Source organism: Heterocephalus glaber, unplaced genomic scaffold (genome assembly GCF_053883595.1).
Source record: "Heterocephalus glaber isolate CG9 unplaced genomic scaffold, H.glaber_assembly_v1.0 deba00001719, whole genome shotgun sequence".
Lineage (NCBI taxonomy): Eukaryota > Metazoa > Chordata > Mammalia > Rodentia > Bathyergidae > Heterocephalus > Heterocephalus glaber.
Genome location: NW_028258432.1, coordinates 5878178 through 5901949, shown reverse-complemented (window position 1 = coordinate 5901949; position 23772 = coordinate 5878178). Strand labels below are relative to the sequence as shown.

Below are 23772 nucleotides of genomic sequence, written 5' to 3'. Positions count from 1 at the left end.
GTGTGTGCTATGAGGTAGAGGTTGTTATGGTTTATATCTAGATGTACTCCTAAAGCCTCATGCATTCATAGGTGGGGCTTTTCAGAAGTGGCTGGATCTAGGGTATGTGAATAGGGGTTAAGAGTGTTTGCTAACTAAATTAGTTCATTGATCAGTTTACCATAGTTCTGGGTGTGGACACTGGGAAGATTCACCCTGATTGTAGGTGGCACCAAACAATAGGCTTATAGCCTGGATAGAATAAAAAGGGAAAGAAGGAAGACATCTCACTGCCTCCTGCCTGCCACACCATGAACTGTTTCTGCTCAGTAAGGCCCCTCTACCATGCTGTCCTGACTTGGAGCCAGCTGACTATGGACTGAATCCTCTACAAACTCTGAGCTAAAATAAACCTTCTTCCTTTAACTTGTGGGTATCAGGTATTTTGTTCCAGCAATGAGAAATAAGATAGAGGTCAAGCTTTGTTTACGTAATATACGTCTCCGAAAGGCCTATGTACTTTATTTAAAAGCCCATTTGCTCCTCTTATTGTAAATCAGAGGGCTTGATGTGTGTGTGTGTGTGTGTGTGTGTGTGTGTGTGTGTCTGCCCTGGTTACTCTACTGTGGAGAGTGGTGTTAGCCATAGAGGCTCCATGTTAAATCTTACCCTCTATTGTATAGAGCAAGGAGACTATGTTACAAGGAACCGCGTCCTTGCCAAATTAGATGTTTACCTTCAGAAATTGGCCTGGAACATGATGAACGTTTTGTAAACCCGAGAAACAAGAAAGCCCATGAGGGTGGGGAATTTGCAAAGAACTAGAGAACAAGGAAGCAGGTGTCTTTGGATAAGGGTCATGATTAATAACCAAACTCACCTGTGATAAAAAGGGGAGGAGACTAAAAAAGCGCGGCGGCAGTCTCTCTGGGAGGCTCCCGACTCTATCTCTGCGTCTTTCTTTTTCTTCATCCTCACTCCCCCATTCAGGTGCTGTTCGACAAGTGACGGCTGGCTCCGTCGCGGGTGGCGCCCGAACAGGGACCTGAATACGGGGGACCATAGTGAAGGACACCGCGGATCGTGAGCTTGGATAAGTAAATTAAGGGCGGTGAATGCACTCGGGAGTAGCAAGATGGGTAATGGTAATAGCCGAATGTTTTTTGAACATATGCTTAAAAATACGCTTCGCGCTCGTGGAGCAAAGGTAGGGCGTCAACAATTATGTAATTTTTTAGAATTTGTAGAGAAAGTTTGTCCTTGGTCCTCTGAAGAAGGCACAGTAGATTTAGAAGTATGGAATAAGGTGGGAAGGCAACTTCAGGACTATTACGATGGTCATGGACCCACTAAAGTCCCTATAGATGCTTTTAGTTTATGGGCTTTAATTAGAGATAGTTTGGATCCTCAGCATGAGGGAGAGAGGGTTGAAGGACCCTCAAGTCCTTCCTCGGAGGAGCCCGACAAGGCTGGTGTTCCCGAGGTTGTCCCTCCGCCTCCTATAGAAAGTGGAACTAAGCCATCTGCTCCGCCAGTGTATGCTGATGCGGAGTCTGCACTAAGGAAGGGTTTTTTTCCGGATGAGGGAGCCCTAAACCCGGGAGATGCTGATGATTTGGAAGAAGAGGCTGCTAGGTATAACAGTGAGGATTGCCCCCCCCCCACATCATAGCCGTGGCCAGGAAAACTGAAAAATCCAGACAGCCAGAGAATGAGGACGTGACTGAAAGGATTACTAGGTTGGAAAAGAGATTGGAGTCTCTTTGTCAGCAGTGGCAGACAGGCTTAACGGTGGAAGAAGAAGACCAGAAGGCTCAGGCCGAGGGAGGCATAGTTCCTAGTATAATCGCTGGTCTTGATCCCCCGCCGGTTGCAGGTCCAAGATTAATGAAAGAAACTGACCCTCTTATAGCCATGATTAAACATCCCCCAGGACCCAGGCCTTTGTCAATTCTCGGTCTCTGTCGCCATTACAAGCTACCCTGCAACATGTGGTTGACAGAGGGGAAGATACCCAGGGCTTTCATTTAGCTTGTCCAGTATTTGAGGAAGCTGACGCTCAAGGGAATATGGTCAGAATCCATCAGCTGATGTCTTTTAAGCAACTCAATGAGTTAAAAATGGCCTGTGCGCAATATGGCCCTACCGCACCTTTTACTCAGGCTATGTTAGAATCGTTGAGCACGGAGGCGCTGCCTCCCGGAGATTGGAAACAGCTTGCTAAGGCATGCCTGTCTGGGGGAGATTACCTCCTTTGGAAAACAGAATTTTCCGAGCCATGTCAAAGAACAGCTGAATTAAATCAGGTTAATAGAAATGATATTGATTATGACATGCTGGCAGGAGAAGGGCAATATGCGGACCTCGATCAATTATTGTTTCCTGCAGGAGTATATGCACAGGTCAATACCGCTGCCAAGCGGGCATGGCAGAAGCTGCCTTCTACAGGTAGGCAGACAGAAGATTTATCCAAAATTAGGCAGGGACCTGATGAACCTTTTCAAGACTTTGTAGCCAGGTTAATGCAGACTGCCAGTAGATTGCTGGGAGATTCTGATGCGGGATTGTTACTGGTCAAACAACTGGCTTATGAAAATGCCAATACCGCCTGTCAGGCAGCCCTAAGACCATTTAGAAAGGCACCATTTCAGACTATATTAGAATGTGTGCTGACATTGGGCCTGCTTATACTCAGGGCCTTGCCATGGCAGCAGCTTTGCAAGGAAAAACAGTTAAAGAAGTGTTGTTCCAACAACAAAAGAGAAATCCCAAAGGTAGGGTTCCGGGTCCGCCAGGGAGTTGTTTTAGATGCGGTCAAATAGGCCATCAGGTGCGGCAATGTCCCAATAAGACTCCTCCAGCCAATTCAAACAATGCAGGGAAAGAAAATGGGCCTAGATTGTGTCCCAGATGCAAAAGAGGCAATCATTGGGCTAATGAGTGTAAATCTAAAAAGGATGCCATGGGAAATATTCTCCCGCAGGGAAACGGGAGGAGGGGCCCGCCCCAGGCCCCGTGACAATGTTATGGGGCACTTCAAACATTCGTTCCCCAGCAAGGAAATCTGTTCAGGACCTTTTCAGAGCAACCGCAGGCAGCACAGGACTGGACCTCGGTCCCTCCGCCTTCACAGTATTAACCCCAGAAATGGGGATGCAGGCCCTACCTACCGGAGTTTATGGGCCCTTATCATCAGGGATGATGGGATTGCTTTTAGGTCGAAGTAGCGCTACTATGAATGGTATTTTGGTTGTTCCTGGGGTCAGAGATGGGGATTTCACTGGAGAAATTAAAATCATGACTCATTCACCTACTGGGATTTCTGTGATACAAGCGGAACAACGTATAGCGCAGCTGCTGTTGCTCCCTCAAATACTAACAAATAAAGCAGCAAAAAGAGAAAAAAGAGATGTTGGATTCGACTCTTTAGATGTTTATTGGGTACGGTCTACAGGAGCCCAACGACCTGTGCTTACCCTGACCATTGATGGAAGAAATTTTCAGAGTCTACTGGACACTGGGGCTGACATCTCAGTTCTAACTGCAGACCAATGGCCTACGGCATGGCCTAAACAATCAACAATGACACAATTAGAAGGAATAGGTCAAAGCCAAAGCACTGAACAGAGTAGTGATGTGTTACTTTGGAGAGATGCCGAGGGTCATCAGGGTAGATTCCAGCCATATATTGTGCCGGGGCTGCCGGTTAATTTATGGGGCAGAGATATTATGAAAAAAATGGTGTATTTATATAGTCCTAGTGAACAGGTCACCCGCTGAATGTTTGAACAAGGGCTTTTACCGAATCAGGGCTTGGGAACTAAAGGTCAGGGGATACAGGAGCCTTTAATGCTGATCCAACAATCTCCAAAAATAGGCTTAGGGTGTTTTTAAAGGAGGCCACTGGTCAGCCTGTACTCCCCATGGATCCCATTACTTGGAAAAGTGAGGAACCCGTGTGGGTGGATCAGTGGCCTCTCACCAAGGAAAAAATTACAGCTGCTGAGCAGTTAGTACAGGAACAGCGGACATGTAGCTCCTTCTAATTCTCCTTGGAACTCTCCTATCTTTGTCATTAAGAAAAAATCAGGGAAATGGAGATTATTACAAGATCTTAGAAAAGTCAATCAGACTATGGAAGTAATGGGAGCCTTGCAACCAGGATTGCCTATGCCACCAGCTTTGCCTAGAAATACTTATAAGATCATTGTATATTTAAAGGATTGTTTTTATACTATTCCACTTGCTCCTGAAGATTGTAAGAGATTTGCTTTTAGTGTACCCTTGACAAATTTTAAGGAGCCTATGAAGAGATATCATTGGAAAGTATTGCCTCAGGGTGTGGCTAATAGTCCTACTTTGTGTCAGAAATTTGTAGCTCAGGCAGTAAATAAAATTAGGCAAATATATCCCCAAATCTATATTGTTCATTATATGGATGATATACTTTTAGCTCATGGACAAGAAGGCCCTTATTAACAGCCTATGCTCATTTACAACAAGGTTTGAGGGATCAAGGATTAGTGATTGCACCAGAAAAGGTTCAGACTGAACTGCCATATTCCTATTTAGGACATAAGTTATATCCCAAATCTATATTACCTCAGAAGGTTCAAATTAGGAAAGACAATTTACACACTTTGAGTGATTTTCAGAAATTGTTAGGAGATATTAATTGGCTTAGACCATATTTAAAAATCTCCACTGGAGAACTGAAACCTTTATTCAATATCCTCTGGGGAGATTCTGATCCTACATCTCTTAGAAAATTAACTGAAGAAGGTCGGATGGCCTTGTGTGAGGTAGAACAAGCTATAGAACAACAGCAAGTTCAATATATAGATTATGCTCGAGGATGGGCTGCCTATGTTCTGGCAACAGCACATGCTCCCACTGCTGTTTTATGGCAAGAGGGTCCCTTGGTTTGGTTGCATTTGCCTGTTTCTCCAGCCAGAGTGTTAACTCCCTATTATGAATCTGTGGTGTGCCTAGTTCATATGGTGTGGGAGGAATCTCGAAAATATTTTGGAGCAGAGCCTTCCTTAATTGGAGTCCCGTTTACCAAACAACAGTTAGATTGGTTATTCCAAAAATGTGGACATGTGGGCCACTGCTTTTGCACATTACTCTGGATGTATAGATAACCATATCCCCAAGGATAAATTATTGCAATTTGTTAATATTCATGCTTTGGTGTTTCCCAAGATTATGAAACAGGAACCCATAAAAAATGCTCAAGTGGTTTTCTCTGATGGGTCTTCCAATGGTACTGCGGCATATGGTATTCAGGGAAAGCCACAGATTGTTCATACAGCCCGCGCCTCTGCTCAGATTGTTGAGCTTTGCACCGTCGCTGCGGTATTTGAACTTTTGGCCCATTATTCTTTTAATTTGTATACAGATAGTCATTGTATTGTTAAAGCTTTACAGGTGCTTGAAACAGTTGCTTATATTGATGCTGCCAATAATCAAATACAGGAGCTCTTTGCTCAGATACAATGGTGCATACCTGCCCGGACCTGTCCTTGTTATGTGGGTCACATTAGGGCTCATTCTGGGCTTCCCGGACCCCTGGCAAAGGGAAATGATCTTGTGGATCAGGCTACACGGCTAGTAGCTTTCAGTCAATTGGAATTAGCTCAGCAGTCTCATGCTCTACATCATCAAAATAGCCACAGCTTAAGGAAGCAATTCCATATAACTCGAGAAGCTGCTCAACAAATAGTTAAGCAATGTTCTGCCTGTCCTACACATCATTCTGTCCCTCATTATGGGGTAAATCCCCGCGGCCTTAAACCTAGTCAGTTATGGCAAATGGATGTTACCCATATTGCCGAATATGGAAAACAGAAATATATACATGTAAGTATCGATACCTTTTCGGGATTTATTATGGCCACCACACAAACTGGAGAAGCTACAAAACATGTGATAGCCCATGGTTTAACATGCTTTGCCACAACTGGGGTCCCTATCATTCTTAAAACTGATAATGGCACAGGATATACTAGTAAAGCTTTTCAAATCTTTTGTAAACAGATGGGTATCGCCCATAAGACAGGTATCCCTTATAATCCACAAGGCCAAGGGATTGTGGAAAGAGCCCATGGTGCTCTAAAAAATCAATTGCAAAAAATAAAAAAGGGGGAGTTATACCCTTTATCCCCACAGAATTATTTACATCATGCTCTCTTCATCCTGAACTTTTTGATTGTGGATGCTCATGGATTGACTGCAGCAGAACGGCCGTGGCATCCTAAAACTAAATCATCATATGCTCAAGTGAGGTGGAAGGATCCCCTCATGGGTGTATGGAGTGGCTCCGACCCAGTATTGATATGGGGACGAGGGCATGTTTGTGTTTTCCCGCAGGACGCTGAAGGTGCCAGGTGGCTGCCTGAAGGATTGGTCCGTTTCACGGGAAATTCTCCTGCCCCTCAGGATGATCCCGACAACTGTCCTGCTGGTAAATCTGATGATGACGCTTAATGAGAAGGTTTATTGGACTTATGAACCTGATCCACCTGTTGTACATCCAACAAGCTGAAAAAATGGAGAAGTAATGGTATGGGTGAACAATACCAGGCTGTTGGATGAGCCGGCGGCACCTGACAAGAACGAGGTCCGATTGTTCAACTATACAGGATCGGAAACCGGAACCCCATATGTTTCTCCAAAATCAACAGAACTGATGGGATAAGACTGAGCGCTCGCACCCTGGCAGGAAGGCAGGTAGATCAATGCAAAGGCGGGATCACTGGAGTGCATCTACATCTACCTGTGGGTATAGAGGCCACTGGTGTAGTGCCTCCGACTTTTAATGCTCCAATAAGACTATTCCATGGAAGAGATGTGTGGCGGATGCCCCTGTGAGATATAATATTACTGGATTTGCTACTTATGTTTTGGACTGGTCTGAAAATTCTTGTCATCCCAAAAGAAATGTCACTGCATATGTCATGCTCTCTTAGGTATTGCTTGTAGGAAATATTAGTGTTCAGAAAGATTATGATTATTATAATGTAATTTACTTCAATTGTCAAATAAGCAATTGTGTCACCCGAACAGAAAATCAGATAAGGGCTTTGCGAATGTGTTCTTAGATTTGGATATTATAGATCTCCAAAATGCAGAACCCCTAAAATTTGATGCAGCCCAGGCTGCACAGGATTTTATCGAACAAATTAGAAAAGGTCTGCCATCTACATCTGCATTTACGTGGTAACTCATTTCCATAGTAATTATTGGAGGAGGGCTGCCTCTTAGATGCATGATCCTTCCGGCGCTACTACAGATGTTTATGCATTCTTTAATGAGGATGGCTGGAAGTACTCACAGTCTACAATTACATACTACACCACCTAAACCCATGGTGTAATTCCCTGCAGAGGCTGGTAGTCAATGACGGGTAAGAGGAATACAGGAAATCACCAACCTAAGACAGAGCAAGAGTACTGTGATGCTCTTGACTCCATGACAGGTAAGGGATTTCTTTATATTCCTCACCTAAGACAGGCACAGCCTATCTGTGTGATCAAGGGACCTTGATCATAATATATAAAATAGGGGGAGATGTGAAGAGCAGTGTTAGCCATAGAGGCTCCATGTTAAATCTTACCCTCCACTGTATAGAGCAAGGAGACTATGTTATGAGGAACCGTGTCCTTGCCAAATTAGATGTTTACCTTCAGAAATTGTCCTGGAACATGATGAACGTTTTGTAAACCCGAGAAACAAGAAAGCCCATGAGGGTGGGGAATTTCCAAAGAACTAGAGAACAAGGAAGCAGGTGTCTTTGGATAAGGGTCATGATTAATAACCAAACTCACCTGTGATAAAAAGGGGGAGGAGACTAAAAAAGCACAGCGGCAGTCTCTCTGGGAGGCTCCCGACTCTCTCTGCGTCTTTCTTTTTCTTCATCCTCACTCCCCCATTCAGGTGCTGTTTGACAAGTGACAGCTGGCTCCGTCACTCTGTTTACTGTTGTATTAATCTATCCTTGCACAAATTCATAATCCTTTAAAAATTTTTTTTGATATTTGGGATTGAATCTCTAGCCTCATGAACTCTAGGCAAGCACTCTGCCACTGAGCTACATCCCTAGCCCAATACCATAATCTTAATTACTACTGTAATTTTCATATCTAGCAATATGTTTTTCAACACCATTATTTTTTTAAGATTGTTTGGGTTCTTTTAAGTTGTATGCATTTTCATGTAAACTTATTATTCAGTTTGTTAATTTAAAAAATCTTTCTGAGATTTTATTTGGGATTTCATTGAGTCTATAGAAAAATTCAAAAAGAACTGAAATTTTGCCACAAGTAAGGTTTCCAGTCCACAAGCCTGGCACAATTCTCTGTTTATTTGCATCTCTTAAGATTTCCCATGATAGTGCATAGCTCTCAGTGGAGTAGGCTTACATGTCTTTTGTTAGGTTTATTCCTAGATACTTGATGAAGGTTTTCAATGCTAATGGAAATAGCATTTCCTTTCATAGCTCATTAATATTTTTAGTTTAAAAAAATTAAAGAGTTTTTGGAATTCACCAACTTATAGTCAAGAAAATGAGGGGAAACCAACAAGATGTACTGAGATGGACATACAGGAAATTAAGAGAATGTGGTATCCACAAACCAAGTGAAGAAAGTATTTCTAGAAGGAAAAGACAGTGAAATCTAAATGATATTATTATGGCTTAGATCTAAAATGTCTCCTAAAGTCTTGTATGTTTAGAGGTGGGGCTTTGTGAAGGTGATTGGATCACGGGGGCAATATAGTCATCAGTGAATTATCCATTCATGAGTTCATAGCCAAGGGTACTGTTTAAGGCAGGGCCTGTGTGGAGCCGGTCACTTCAGGTGTGACCTGGAAGGGTATATACCTGTCCCCAGATCCTTCTTTCCCTCTTTGCTTTCTGGCTGCCACAAGTTGAGCAGCTTTTAACATCCATGCCGCTCCACCATGCCATTTCCACCTTGGAGTCACCCAACTATGGAATGAACCAAGTAGAAACTGAGCCAAGTAAACCTCTCCTCAAGTTGTAGGTGTCAGGTATTTTTTCCCAGTGACAGGAAAGCTGACTAAACAGATATTAACTGAAAAACGAATAGGAGTTTTGATAACGTGATGCTATCTTTACTATGTCTTTCCCAGCTAGAATATGAGATTTGTGAGGTTGGGGTTTTTGTTTAATGCAATCATTGCTATGGTTCTGGAACCTAGAAGGTAGCTGGCATGTAGTATGTGCTCAAAAAATTGTTGAATTAGATTGTATATTCCAATTTTTTGAGGGTTTTTATTATGAATGTGTGCTGGATTTTGTCCAACACTTTTTCTGCATCTATTGAGATGATCATATGGTTTTTGTCCTTGGCTCTATTGATATAGTGTATTACATTGATTGATTTGTGTATGTTGAACCATCCCTGCATCTCTGGGATGAATCCACCTTGGTCAGGGTGTATGATCTTCTTGATGATCTTCTGCATTCTATTTGCCAGTATCTTATTAAGGATTTTTGCATCTGTGTTCATTAGGGAGATTGGCCTGTGGTTCTCTTTTTCGGTTGGGTCTTTCTCTGTTTTGGGGATCAAGGTGATGCTTGCTTCCAGGAATGAATTTGGGAGTATTGCTTCCCTTTCAATTTCACTGAAGAGTTTAAACAGTAGTGGCGGTAGTTCCTCTCCAAATGTCTTGTACAACTCAGCAATGAAGCCATCAGGGCCCAGGCTTTTCTTAGTTGATAAGTTTTTAATTACATTTTCAATTTCATTGATTGATATTGGGTTGTTTAGAATTTTTAGGCCATCTTTGTTCAACTTTGGTAATTCATATGTATCTAGGAATCTGTCCATTTCTTCTGTGTTGTCCATCTTATTGGCGTATAGGTTCTGGAAGTAGGTATTGATGATCCTCTGGATTTCTGCTGGGTCTGTTGTAGTTTCACCCTTTTCATTCCTAATTGCATGGATTTGGGCCTTTTCTTTCCTTTTTCTGATAAGGTTGGTTAAGGGTTTGTCAATTTTGTTTATTCTTTCAAAAAACCAACTCTTTCCTTCATTAATCTTTTTGTATCTTTCTCTTAGCCTCCATTGCATTGATTTCTCCTCTGATCTTTATAATTTCCTCCCTTGTATGAGCTTTGGGTTTGTCCTGCTCTTCTTTTTCAGAAGCTTGAGGTTCAGCATCAGGTTACTTAATTGGGCTGGCTCTGTTTTCCTAATGAGTATTCACTGCTATGAATTTCCCTCATAAGACTGCTTTCATTGTGTCCCATAGATTCTGATATGTTGTATTGTCATTGTCATTTAATTGAAGGAACTGTCTGATTTCTTCTTTAATTTCCTCTGTGACCCATTGGTTGTTCAGAAGTGTGTTCAATTTCCATGTGTTTATGAAATTCTTGTGGTTTCTTTTGCTGTTAATCTCCAATTTCATCACACTATGGTCTGACAATATACAGGGAATAACTTCAATTCCTTTGCACTTATTTAAATATGTTTTATGAGTGAGTATGTGGTCTATTTTGGAGAATGACCTGTGTGCAGTTGAAAAGAATGTGTATTCTGATTTTCTGTAAACATCTGTTAAGTTCATTTGTTCAATAGTTTAATTGAGTTGTATTTCATTGTTTATTTTTTGTCTTGTTGATCTATCAATTTGTGACAGTGGGGTGTTGAGGTCCCCCACTACTATTGTATTAGTGCTTATTTCATTTTTCATGTCTGTTAGTACTTGTTTTATATAGCTGGGCCCACTAGTGTTTGGTGGATATATATTTATGATTGTTATCTCTTCCTCTTGGATTATTCCCATTACAAGGATATAGTGTGCTTCTTTGTCTCTCTTAATCAGTGTTGATTTGAAATTCACTTGATCTGCAAAGAGGATAGCTACTCCTGTTTTTTTTTGGGTCCCTGTCACATGGAATATTGTTTTCCACCCTTTAACTTTCAGTCTATGTGTTTCTTTTTGAATTATGTGTTCCTTGCATGTAGCATATTGTTGGATCTTCTTGACCCATTCTGCCAGTCTATTTCTTTTGATTGGTGAACTGAGACTATTAACATTGATGGTTATAACTGATACATATTGACTTATCATTTTCATTCCTTTTTCTTTTTGTTGGATTCTCCCCCTTTGTGTTTAGTTTCTTGTCATGCTTGATGGATTCATTTTGCTGGGCTTCCTGAGGTTGTGATTCTCATTTTCTTTTCCAAGGATATTGTTTAAAATTCTTTGGAGTGCTATTTTGCTATTCATGAAGTTCCTTCCTCAGGCGCTCATTGCCATGAAAGTATCTTATTTCTCCATCAATTTTGAAAGATAGTTTTGGAGGGTACAATAATCTGAGTTGGAGGTTGTTTTCTCTTAGGGCTTTAAATATATCACTTCAAGCTCTTCTTGACTTGAAGTTTTGTGTTGAGAAGTCTGCTGTGATTCTGATGGGCTTTGCTTTGTATATGTGATTTGTTTCTTTAACTGCTAGTAGAATTTTGTTTTTCTGTTGGGTTTCTGGAATTTTAACTATTACATGCCCATGTGTAGATATTTTTTGATCATGGCTAGTTGGAGTCCTGTATGCCTCATTTATCTGTATGTGAAGCTCTCCTTCCCTACTTGGGAAGTTTTCTGCCATTAGTTCTTTGAACAGGTTTTTTTTTAATGTCATCTGCACTCTCTTCTGTTTCTTCATTGACTCTGATCAGTCTTACGTTATTCTTCTTTGTATCATCTAGCAGCTGCTGGATTGATTTCACATGGTCCCTTATTATTTTTGAGAAATTTTTCTTTTCCTGGTCATTAATTGCAATCCTATTTTCTATATCTGAAATTCTATCCTCACACTTGCTCATTCTGCTGCATAAACTTTCAATGGAGTTTTAAATCTCCTGGAAATCTGTTTGCATCTCTTTTACAGATTCCATTTGTTTCCTATTTTGGGATTCTATCATGTTCCTCAGCTCCTCTATTTTTTTTGTGTCTGCTCTAGATTTATTAATCATGTCTTGCACTATGGGCACAATCTCTGTTGTTATCTTAGAAATTATTTCTAAATTCATTTTTTGAGATCCTCTTTCTTTGTCAGTTCAGGGAGTCCTGGTGGTTGAGTATCAGAAGGTTCCATCTCATTTCCCTTTGGGGTTTCCTTAGGTGATCTGGAAGTCTGGTTTTGAGACTTATTTACATGTCTTCTCATTTCAACAGATGCAGCCTGCTGTGCCTTTGTTGAGGCAACTTTTTGCTTGCCCAGTGGTCTTCAATTCTCAGCAAGCCACTGAGCAACCTTTTCTCTGCTGCTCACCAGTGTACCAATTACTGGGTTCAGAATGGTTGACTTCTGGGTATCTGAGCTGACCTGTTGTCTGGGCGGGCTTCTAGCTGGGGCCTGGGCACAGATGGGATGATATCTAGATGTGCCTTTGGCTAGGGCCTGCCCCCCTATGTAGCTGTTGTCTGGGAAGGTCTTTGGCTGGGAGCTGTGCACCCCAGACCCTGGTATCTGAGCAGGCTTCTGGCTAGGGTTACCACACACTTACTGATGGTATGAGTCAGGTCTCTGGCTGATGCTTGTGGGCCTGTGCAGCTCTTTTCTGGGCAGCCTTTTGGCTTGGGCTTGTATGCCCAAGCCACTGGTGTCTGGGTGGGGCCCTGGCTAGGATCTGCCTGCAGCCATGTGGCTCTGGCCCACACTGCTGCTTGCCAGGATCTGCCTATTTTGTGATTTTTATATAAATTAAGACATATCAATATTTTATATGTAATATAATTTTAAAATTATAGTTTGTACATTCAATTAATAAATTCAGTATATAAATTAATAAACATACTAATAAGTTATAAGGGTTAGACACATCTTTGATATACCCTTATCACAAAATTAAACTATCTCCTGGTCTGGTTCTTTATAAGCTTGTTTCCCTTTATACTTTGCCTTACCTATATATCCTGATAAATTCTCCAACTTGACCCCTCACTAAATTCTATTGAACACCATATAGCAAATTTATTTTAGTCACCAGAAACACAACATTGAAAACATCCCTCAAGGAGTTTCTTCTAATTTGTTGGCTCACATCTAGGTGATTTCCTGCACTGTTCTCTCCCCTCAGAGCCTCTGATGATGTCTGGATGTGTTTATGGTTTTCACCAGTGGGGGTGTGTCCCTTTGGCATCAGGTGGGTGGATATTACAGATGGATGCCACCAAACATCCTACAGTGGATCTAACTGCCCCCACAGAAAACAGTGATTTTGCCTCAAATAGCAATAGTGTACACTTTAAAAAATCCTGCTCTTAGTAGATCAAGAGCACAAAAATATATAACACAAGAGGGTAAATATACCTTAAAGAAAAGTATAATATAGATAAAAAATATAATAGAGTACTGCAGGGATATTTTTGAAGGCATATTCTTTCCTCTATAACTACATTAAAACATGTATTTATCATGGAAAAATGTAAATATACAAGGGAAAAGAGTATTTTTAAAGCCCCTGAATGAGCTTCAACCATTATCAATGTCTAGTCAATTTTATTTCCCATCTACAATGCTTCTTTCCACTTTGGTAGATGATTCTAAAACATACCCACACAGCTCATACTTTGATTTGTAACCATTTCACTATGTACTTCAAAGAGATAAGGTGTTCATTTTTCAAATGTAACTCTTTGTTTTTAAGGACAGCTAAACAAATCTCAGTGAATAAATACATTTTTTACAAAAAACATAATTGATAGTTTTTTGTTTAGTTATTAATAGATTTTGCTTCCCTGCCCTCCCCTGTATCTTCTAAGCTTGAGGTGAATGGGAAGAAGGTTGAGCTCTTGCTTGTTTGTAACTTGTTCATTTGTACATTCTTTCAGAATACTCCATGCTGAGTGATGTTAGCTGGGCAAAGACCTAACCTGCACAGTTGGCCCAGTTGTTTTGCCTTGGCACAACTCAAAGACCCAATTAAGGTGCAGTTGAACATCCAAACTGTCTGGTCAAGAGAAGATTAACAACTAGCCATGCCTCTAGTCCAAGTTCATTCTTCATACATCAGAACAGGATGTAATTTCTCAATCTGTGTGATGTCTTCAGGAGAAACAAAATCATCCTGACATAGAATTTCACTTGTTTCTGCATGTAGGTAGCAGGAGGGGGGATACCATTTGTATTTGGTGGGAGAAGCCAACCACAGAAAAAGCAAAAAGCAACTCATAAAAATGAGTCAAGAGAGGGGAAAGGCATTAAAATGAACTTTTGCCTCCTGACTTCCTTCTTGTGAGGTGTGTCTGGGTTATAGGTACAATAGAAAGCTCTGAGGGTACCCTTGAGATGACTCACCATGGCTTTGGGGGGAAGGTATCTGGGTTGAGATGTCATACTCCCTTGGTTAGGTAATCTCCACTTTCTTAATTGTTTTCTTAACTCTAAATTATTAAAGGAATGAACCTGGAGTCAAACCAGCTGCAAGGATTGGTATAAAATGGTTCTTATGGTGAATGGAAAAGTAAATGCTTAATAAATAGCCACCACTATCTGCTGAAAGATATTTGTGTTCCTCCATTCTGCTAAAATGGGTGAGAAATCCAATATGGTGGCCACCACCCATGAATGACCATGGAGCACTTGAAATATGGCTGGTCAGCATTGGGATGTGCTTTGGGTATAAAATTCCCACCCTATTTCCAAGGCTTAGTTTGAAAAAGAATGTAAAGTATTTCATCAATAATTTTATGTTGATTACATGTTAAGATAATGTCATTTTGGATATATTGGCTTAAAGAAAAATTCATTAAAATTCTTAGGTAAATGTACTTCTTTCTTTTTAAAAATGTGCTATTAGAAAATTTAAAACAGAAATGTTACAGGCATTGTCTTTTCATGGATAGCTCTGGTTTATGTGATACCACCTTGGACTTGGGGAAGAGGAGCCCTGGCACATCACACAATTGCACACAAAATGAATGTATTATGAGAAAACAAGCTTCTTTGACTCAGGGTCAGCACGCAGCTCTACCACTGCAAGACTGTTAGCCTAAATATGTGCTTCTGTGGCCAGCATTGCTCATGCCCTGGGAAATCCATTTTTCATAGCCCAGTGCTACAAAGATTTGTGGATTATGCCACTTTGGGAATGGACATTGCTCCAAAGTATAGGTAGGACTAGAGTGGGGAAAGTATTTTGATGAAAGACAAATCAGTTACTATATAAGGGCCTCCATAGGTACAGTCATTCTTTTGTAACAAAATATCATTCTCCAGTAACCCTGGCCCTCCAAGTTCCAATTCTCTTCTGTAGATCTGAACTGCTTAGGAATTTGTGGTGATGCATGTATGTTGGAGGAACTGTAGGTAACGTGTGGGTTCCCGTTAGGATTACCCTTTCCTCCTCACATATCCTTCCCCCTTTCTGTGGTTGCTGCACTGAGATGGTCTCCAAACACCTGCTCTTGGAGATGCGAGGCAACTGACATGGCAGAAGGCTAGACTTGACTAGAGACAATCTGGATGCTGAGCTCCTGCACTGTTCTCCCCTCTTCCCTGGCTCCCCTACAGATGTGTTTTACAGAGAGCCCACCCTCCATAGATCACCTGCTTTAGATCCACCTGTTGGGGAACCCACTTAAAGCAACAACAATTCGCAATATTAATTGATATATGTTCATATTTTATATATTATATTATTATGTATATAAAATATAAATCATTATTATTTACATGCATTTGTTCTTCAGTATCCATGGGGGTATTAGTTCTAGGACTTCCCACCTTCACCAAAATCCAGGGATACTCAAGTCCCTCACATTCAATGGCATAGAATTTACACATAATCTATCTTCATCCTCCTGTATACTCAAAATCATCTGTAGATGACTCACAATACCTAATACAGTGTGAATGGTGTGTGAATAGTTGTTATTCTGCGGATTTGGAAATGACAAGAAAATGTCTCTATGTGTTTGGTACTAATACAGTTTTGTTTTTGAATATTTTTATTGTGTTTGATTGGCTGCAGACATAGCCAACTGCACATAGTATGTGTGTGTGTGTGTGTGTGTGTGCTGTACATAACATGTGAAGCATTTATCAACTTTTATTTTTCCTTTTCTTTTTATTTGTATATATTTGTAATACATAATAATTACATTCATCCTTGGGGATTGGTACATATATCTTGATCATTTTTAATCACCCTTCCCCTCCAACCCTCTCCATTTCTCTCATTGATAGGTTCCCTTCCCCATCTTCAAAAAAAATCTACTTTTCTATTTCCTGCCACTTCTCCTTTAATTTTCTCTTTAAATTATTCATATAAAAGAAACCATGCAATATTTAACCTGTGTCTGATTTATTTCACTTAGCATTATGGTCTCAAGATCCATCTATTTTCCTACAAATGACTCGTTATTCTTTATAGCTGAGTAGTACTCCATTATGTATGTATCCTTCATTTTCTTTATTCATTCATCTGACCATTTCCATGATTTAGTTATTCTGAATTGTGCTACCATACACACTATTTTGGGGTGAGGAGGAATAGCTAGGTCAAATGGGATTTCTATTTTTTTTTGAGGAATCTCCATACTGATACACGAAAACATAAAGCTTTTATATGTTAATAGGGTACCATGTAATATTTGGCACATGTAAACACTGTATGATGTTAAAATCAGGCTAAACATTTATGTCCTCAAACATTTATCAGTTCTTTGTAGTGAAAATTTTCAATGTCCATTCATTCAGCTTTTTAAAATGCAAAGTACATCCTTGTTATCTATAATCACCATAGTGTAATAGTACCTCAGATAACTTTTTACATTAATAATTAAGCGGACACTAGACACCAAATTTATGGTGATTTTAATTCAGTAATTATGGGATATATTTACATCTTTTATAACAATATCTCATTTAATTTTGGAAAGATAATTTTTTATTTTAACTAATTTTGGATTTAAAATTTTAATATCAACTATAATTTTTATTTTTACATTCATATTATCATAGGAAAATTTAATATATTAAAGTAAAAGTAACTTTTTAAAAACACTGAAAAGTTTAATTTTTCATTTGCTTTGTTTATATTTTAATAGCATATTTAAATTTTGCACATTTTGAATACAATTGCATTTTTTCCCCCACAGTACTAGGGGTTGAGCCCAAAGCCTTCACACTGAGCTATATATGCCCGGCCCTTTTTATTTTTTACTTCAAGACAGGTTCTTGCTAACTTGTGCAGGCCTGGCTCAAATCTACAATCCTCTCTTGCCTCAGCCCCCCTGAGTGCTAGGATTGCAGGGATGCACCATCACATCCAGGTGCATTTTATTTTTAATCCCTTAGATTATTGTGGTCAAAGAATACAAATTACATAAATATCTCACTGATTAAAAATAGTGAGTTTTGGACTTGTACATACATAAAAATCATAGCTCTGCTCATATTTTTCTATACCTCTGTCATGAAGCTATTTGTGATAAGATCACATTGTACTTAACCACTTCTTAGCTTCATTTATAACTTTCAATATCTATAAATTAAATATTGGACATGTAGCTTCAGGTCTTTGTTCTCTTGACCACAGATTTGCAAATAGCAGGGCTATTGCCAGTTGGGTGGGCTATATAGACTTTTGGTTTCCTACTGCTTTCTTAGAATTTCTACCCAAACTATTTTCTAAACTGCACAGAAGGACATACCTCCTTTTAAAATGGTGTGAAATATTCTTGAATGAAGGTGCTGCTGTGCTCCACCCCAGCCCCAAACTCCATGGGCACATGTGCCTGAGTGCTGCAGTCAGCTTCCTGATGCATGTTCTGATGTATATCCTGTGTCACATTAGAAATGTCAAGGTGTAGTTCAAGGTGTGTGCAGTGCCATTCTCCATATCTATGTTATTTTTATTATTTTTTGAAACTATTTAATGGTTTCCCTTGCCCTTTGACAGCAGTTCTATCCCTCCACTCAAATCCTATTGGGTCCAGCATTAGGTCACCTGCCCAGGTTACCTGTACTGGTGTCTTTAAAGTACTGTCTTACTTTGGTCTAAGTGCATTACTGTTGGCTTGGTTGACCTACTTGGGCAGGTAGATCCTGGGGAGTCACAGCTGTATTTCCTAAATAGCCTTTGTTTGAGGGCCCAGATTTCCAGCACTTTGGCCCATGAAAATCTCATCACCTTTATGATACACGTACACAACCCCTTTATGAGCACACACAGTTCCTCCTTACCTTTTACAAGAAAATGCTAGCCTCAAAAGCTTTGCAGCCTTTTAAAAATGTTATCCATCATATATATTTTTTAAAAGTAAAGGTAATGGTTCAGGAAAGTGATTTGTCTCATAGAAAATCATGATTAAAGCATAAATACAGACAGTGCCTTGGCCAAGTATATCTGGGTCTGTTTCCCAGTGGTTCTTTAGTTCAGATTCATAGTTGGATGGTATTGGTTAAGATTTTCCTTAGATTGGAAGTAAGAATCAAGGGACAAAAGGCTTACTATTTAAAAAAATTATTTATATTTAAAACTTGTGGTAAAATACATATCACATAAAATTTGCCATTTTCACTGTTGTTAAGTACATAATTCAGAGGCATGAAGTTCACTCATGTTTTTGGACAACTGTCATTACCATCCATCCACAAAAGTCTTCATCTTCCCAAACAGAAACTATACCCCCTAAACAACTCTTCACTTCTCTTCCTTCCAGCCCCTGGCAGCCACCATTCTACTCTCTATCTTTATGAGTTTGTCTATTCCAGGTACCTCATTTGATTGGAATGATACAATATTACTTTTTAAAAAATCTAAAGGATCTACCAATATGGCTCCTCACAAGCCATTACCATAAAAATTATTCATTACTGTAGCTATTAGCCCAGGTAGTGAATCTTAACGCAATTTCTTATATCCCCAGGGGCTTTATATCCACATACACATTCATACAGGCTTGAGAATCAAGGGTGATTATAGAGATTTGTGTGTAAGTCTTCATTTGGGAGAGGAGTCATCACTATTTTCTTGGAAGCTGATTCTCTTTAAATGTTTTAGAGTTGACTTAACTTGACAGCTAATGGGAAAATGTTAACTGGCCAGTTTAAATGGAGTCCTGTGATTGTAATCAGAGTTGACATTTATTTTCTGATTGAATTGTGAGCCTGTCTTCCAGAAGGCAGTCTTGTCATCTGCCTGGACCTCAGTCTCTCTGGGGCACATCATGACTTCCCATCACCCAACAGTTGGATTGCCTGGAAAGCCTCATGGCTGCTGCACTCAGCACTGAGGGGTAACAGGCGCTGCCTATTAGGAGCAATGATCCAGAAGCTTCCCCAGGTTTGCCGACAAAAAGTGTGATAAACTATGGGAGGTCGTGGGCAAGGGTAAAGAAAACATAGCCTTATCTGTCATATCTTAAATTGTAAGACTGATAAACCAGGAGGTAACTACATAATTATTATTAGAGAAAACCAACTACCAGAAACATGGAAAATAAATAGTGAAAAGTGATTCCCTTCACGATCAGGACCAGGTATAACCTCTCTTCAAGTAGATTTGTAAAACTATGTGTGTAATTAGTTTCAATTTTAAAAACTCATAAATTTAAAATTAATCATTTTATGATTTTTAAAATGTTACTGAATATATACTAGCTATTTTGTCATATATTTCCTCTAGTTATGAATATTAAAAATGAACTATCCAGGGATGGTGGTCCACACCTGTAATCCCAGCACTCTGGGAAGCTGAAGCAGGAAGATCACAAATTCAAGCCCAGCCTAGGAAACTTAATAATTTAGCAAGAGCCTGTATTAAAATGAAAAAAAAAAACCCTTTTAAAGTGACTTGGGGGGGGAGGGGTTGAAGGGAGGGCAGGGGAAGGGGAAAAAATAAAAACCAAGAGAGATTATGTAAAGGTGCAAATTTCCAATGATGAATGTCATTATATTGTATACCTAAAATGTACCAATAAAATAAAATTTAAAAAACAATGACTGAGGATGTAGCTCAGTGTGAAGCCTGAGTTCAATCTCCCAATACTTTAATAAATAAATAAACTAATCCTGTTCTGTAAAGGTCTAAAATTTTTGGTGAAAAAAATGATTTTCACATTTAAAATATATGCTCTGTGTATGTCTTTGTAAATCATATTTTCTACATATATATTATCAATATTTAGAATATCTGTTTACATTATATGTTATAGTCACATTTTAATATAAATATATGACAATGTAAAGTATAATATACAATGTTAATAATAAACTATTACATATGATATATTCTCATGAAGCCAGATTTAAACTTATACACATAAATTCTCATAAGTACATAGTCTTAATCTTGTGATCTAATGTAGCTATGGGTCTAAGTAATTATAACCTGAAATAATTCTGATAACAACAACAAAAAAACCATTTATAAAGTGCAATTCTACAAACAAGACTAATTGGAAGGGTCTATGCATATTATGATGAATTGGTATAGAGCTTTCTTAAATAGTGGTCTTCACTAATATAAATTGATAAAAATTTTAAAATTAAATCAGTACACAGCTTTTTAGGAACACATCAATTATGTCAAGAATCTGGGCTTGTAAAAAGCAAGTGCTAGGAAGAGTGTGATTACTTCAAAATGTGTGATGAATTTTCTGCCTCATTAACATGCAAAATGCTCTTTCAAAGAAAAGCAGCAGAAATTTTTTCAATGCACAGCTGGATAGGAGAGCAGATTTACAAAGATGTGAATGTACAGTAGCTTCCATTCCCTACAGATGTTGCCCTTGGAGTATACATTGGGTGGAATGAAATTGGGATGGTGTTACCAAGATTCTACATTTGTTGGAGACCTGTGATTTTAATTTGTAACTTCTTTACTGGAAGTTTTGAGGATATAATCCTGTTCCAGGGCCATCCAGGCACTGGAAACAAGGCCAGACTGCACATTGGGCAAGCTGTCCATGATATTAAGGCTTATAGAAAACTTCTATTGCAGTTGGCAAACAAATTGATTTGTGTGGGAAATTTAGCCTGGTAGGGAAAGGGACTGAACAGAACAAAGGGGTTTATTTCTTTTCAGATACTTCTGTGTCTATATTGTCATAATATGGGACAGTTATAGCTCTCAGGCATCATGGTTTATAAGAGGAAAGTAAATTCACAGGTCTGATTCCTGTCCTTTCCTCCTTCCCTGTTGCAGGTTTTCCTTTTCATTTCATGATTTTCACCAGTTTTAAGTTTAGGATCCTTTTTTTTTTTTTTTTCTCGGTACCAGGGATTGAACTTGGGACCTTGTGCTTGCAAGGCAGGTGACAGGACCACTGAGCTAAACCCCTGGCCCACCACCAGTTTTAAGTTTGAATGCTCTTCTGCTGGAAAGCAAATAATCTGTAGAAAACATCTAGTCTTAGGTGTGTTGGCAGGTAAAATTTAAGGTAGTCTAACGTACAAATAAGACAAAAATAATGTGGGTTCTGTTGAAGGAAAAAATTCAGACTAACAAGGTTACTTGATAAAGAGAAAAGGATTCTAGAACCAGACACACTCAAGGCTAAAGATGGTTCCAATTGTCCCTATTTATAAAGTGGTGAGCTACCTTTGTGTGTGTGATGGGGGTTGGGGGAGGTTGGAGACAGACTCTAGTTATGTAGTCAGTTGTCCTTGAACTTGCTATATCATTCAGGCTAGCTTCTACCTTTCCATCCACCTGCATTAGCCTCTGGAGAGCTAGGATTACAGACAGAAATGACACACAGAGATTTCCTGATCACTGCAGTTAGTTTGGAAGTTGCTATATATGGGCATAATTCCTTATCTTTATTTTGGGATTATCTGAGCAGTCAATTGCTCTGATTGACTGAGTTTGGGATTAGCTGAAGCTCAGTTTTGTGTTATAAAGTTATGTTCTTGGGTTAGAACCTATCTTGCTTCCACTTCAAGATAGGTTATAGTTTACTATATATGGAGGCCACTTTGGGTCAAACTTCTTATTCAAGTACAGAGAGTAGTGTAGACCAAATTTTCTTCAGTTCAGCAGTACTTATGTGGAAGAAAAGAAGGAAGGAAGGAAGGAAAGAAGGAAGGAAGGAGGAGAGGGGGAAAGGAAGAAAAGGGAAGGAGAGAGAGGGAGGGGAGAGGGAGGGAGGGAGAGAGAGAGAATTTAAAATGAAACCATTAAACATGAGCTATCAGGCTAACCTGATGGTATGCTGTTATTTGCAATGGTGCTGAATTGTGTGCCAGTTGTTGTTATTACAATTGCATGTATTAAATTGTCCAAATGGAAAAATACAAAAGCACACACTCTGCAGGCTATAAGTATCAGCATATTTGAGGACTCAAAGACAAAAGAGGGAGAACCATACTTAGGGCAATTTCCTTTGGTCAGAATCCATGAATCTGGCCAGGAGCTCATGAAGCAGTATGTATAATCACATCTCATTAGCTAGGCTGGGAAACAAAGGCACAAGACCAGCTCTGCGTCCTTCTGGCTGGATGAGGATGGAAATGATAAGTGTATACTAGGTGACATGAATATTCATTCTGGGGCTTTTCCTTTAAGATGTACTTTTATTTGGTTTTAATGTATTTTTATACTTCTGAATGTGGGATGTCATCACAGGTTCAACATCCGCCCAAATATATGCAAGTAAATGATGTTGGCCTGGTCTCCTGCCTCATCCGTACAGCTGTTACAGTTTCCTGCTGGCACCTTGAGAGTATTCTCACTTACACATGAGCAACTACAAACATACATTATTACTTTCTCTCTTTTGTTTATCCTAACAGTAGTGTACAGTACACTCTCTTCACAACCCTGCTTTCTTTCAATTAATCACATATCCAATTAGCATTATGGCACATCAGTACACAGCATGCACCTTCAGCATTTGTTTAGGCTGAAAAGTATTCTGCTGCATAGTTATTCCTTAATTTACTCCATCAGCTCTTATTGTTGGATATTTGAATTGTTTGCAGGGTTTTTTTTGTTTTGTGTTTTTGGTTCCTGCTACAATAACCATGCTACAATGGAGATTTTGTATATAATCTTGCAACTGTGCAAATATACTCGCATAGTAAATATCCAGGAAGAGAAAAGCTTGGTTAAAAAGTAAATGCATTTGGAATTCTGATAAATGTCAATAACCCACCCTAGATCGGATCCCAATTTATACTCCTGTCAGCCTTGTATGGTAGAATCTGATTTTCCACAACCATCACCAGGAAAACATTATCATATCTTTTTTATTTTTCCTAATTGACAAGTGGATAGTGATACATCAGTGTTATCTTAATTTTCTTTTCTTTTATTGTGATAGATATTTAAAAATTCTTAGTATTTCTTTGTCTGTGATCTGTCTATTCTTCTAATTTTTCTATGTGATCCTTTTTCTTATAAACTTGAAGGAGCACATTGTTTCCTACCTCATATTTTGACATTATTTTAGTGTTTTTATATAGGATTTTAAATTTTTTTCATGACCAGTTATAATTTGAAACCCTTTTACCACACTAAACTTAAAATGAATTCTCTCTTATTTACTTCTGCTAATACTACTATGTTAGTTACTTTTCTCATTGTGGAGACAAAATATCTGACACCCAAAGTTAATGGAAAGGCTTATTTGGCTCACAGTTTGTAAAGGTTTTCATTCATGGTGGGCTGGCTCAAAGGCAGGGTACCATGGAAGAGGTGCATTGCAGAGGAGAAACAGTTCATGGCAGGCAGATGGCAGCAAGGCAGCAAGCAGCAAGCTACAATCAACAAACAGATTCTTTCTGTCCCTTTATGTTGTATCCAG

The 23772-nt window shown here is 39.2% G+C and overlaps 1 pseudogene across 1 annotated transcript in view; it reads left to right on the top strand.

Moving 5' to 3' along the window:
• Positions 1-15931, top strand: part of LOC110343938 (endogenous retrovirus group K member 10 Gag polyprotein-like) — a 62777-nt pseudogene extending 46846 nt beyond the window's left edge. Inside the window, exon 4 of the transcript XR_015446613.1 lies at positions 970-15931. The product of XR_015446613.1 is annotated as an endogenous retrovirus group K member 10 Gag polyprotein-like (transcript). The remainder of the gene's footprint in view (positions 1-969) is intronic.
• Positions 15932-23772: the final 7841 nt, after the last annotated feature.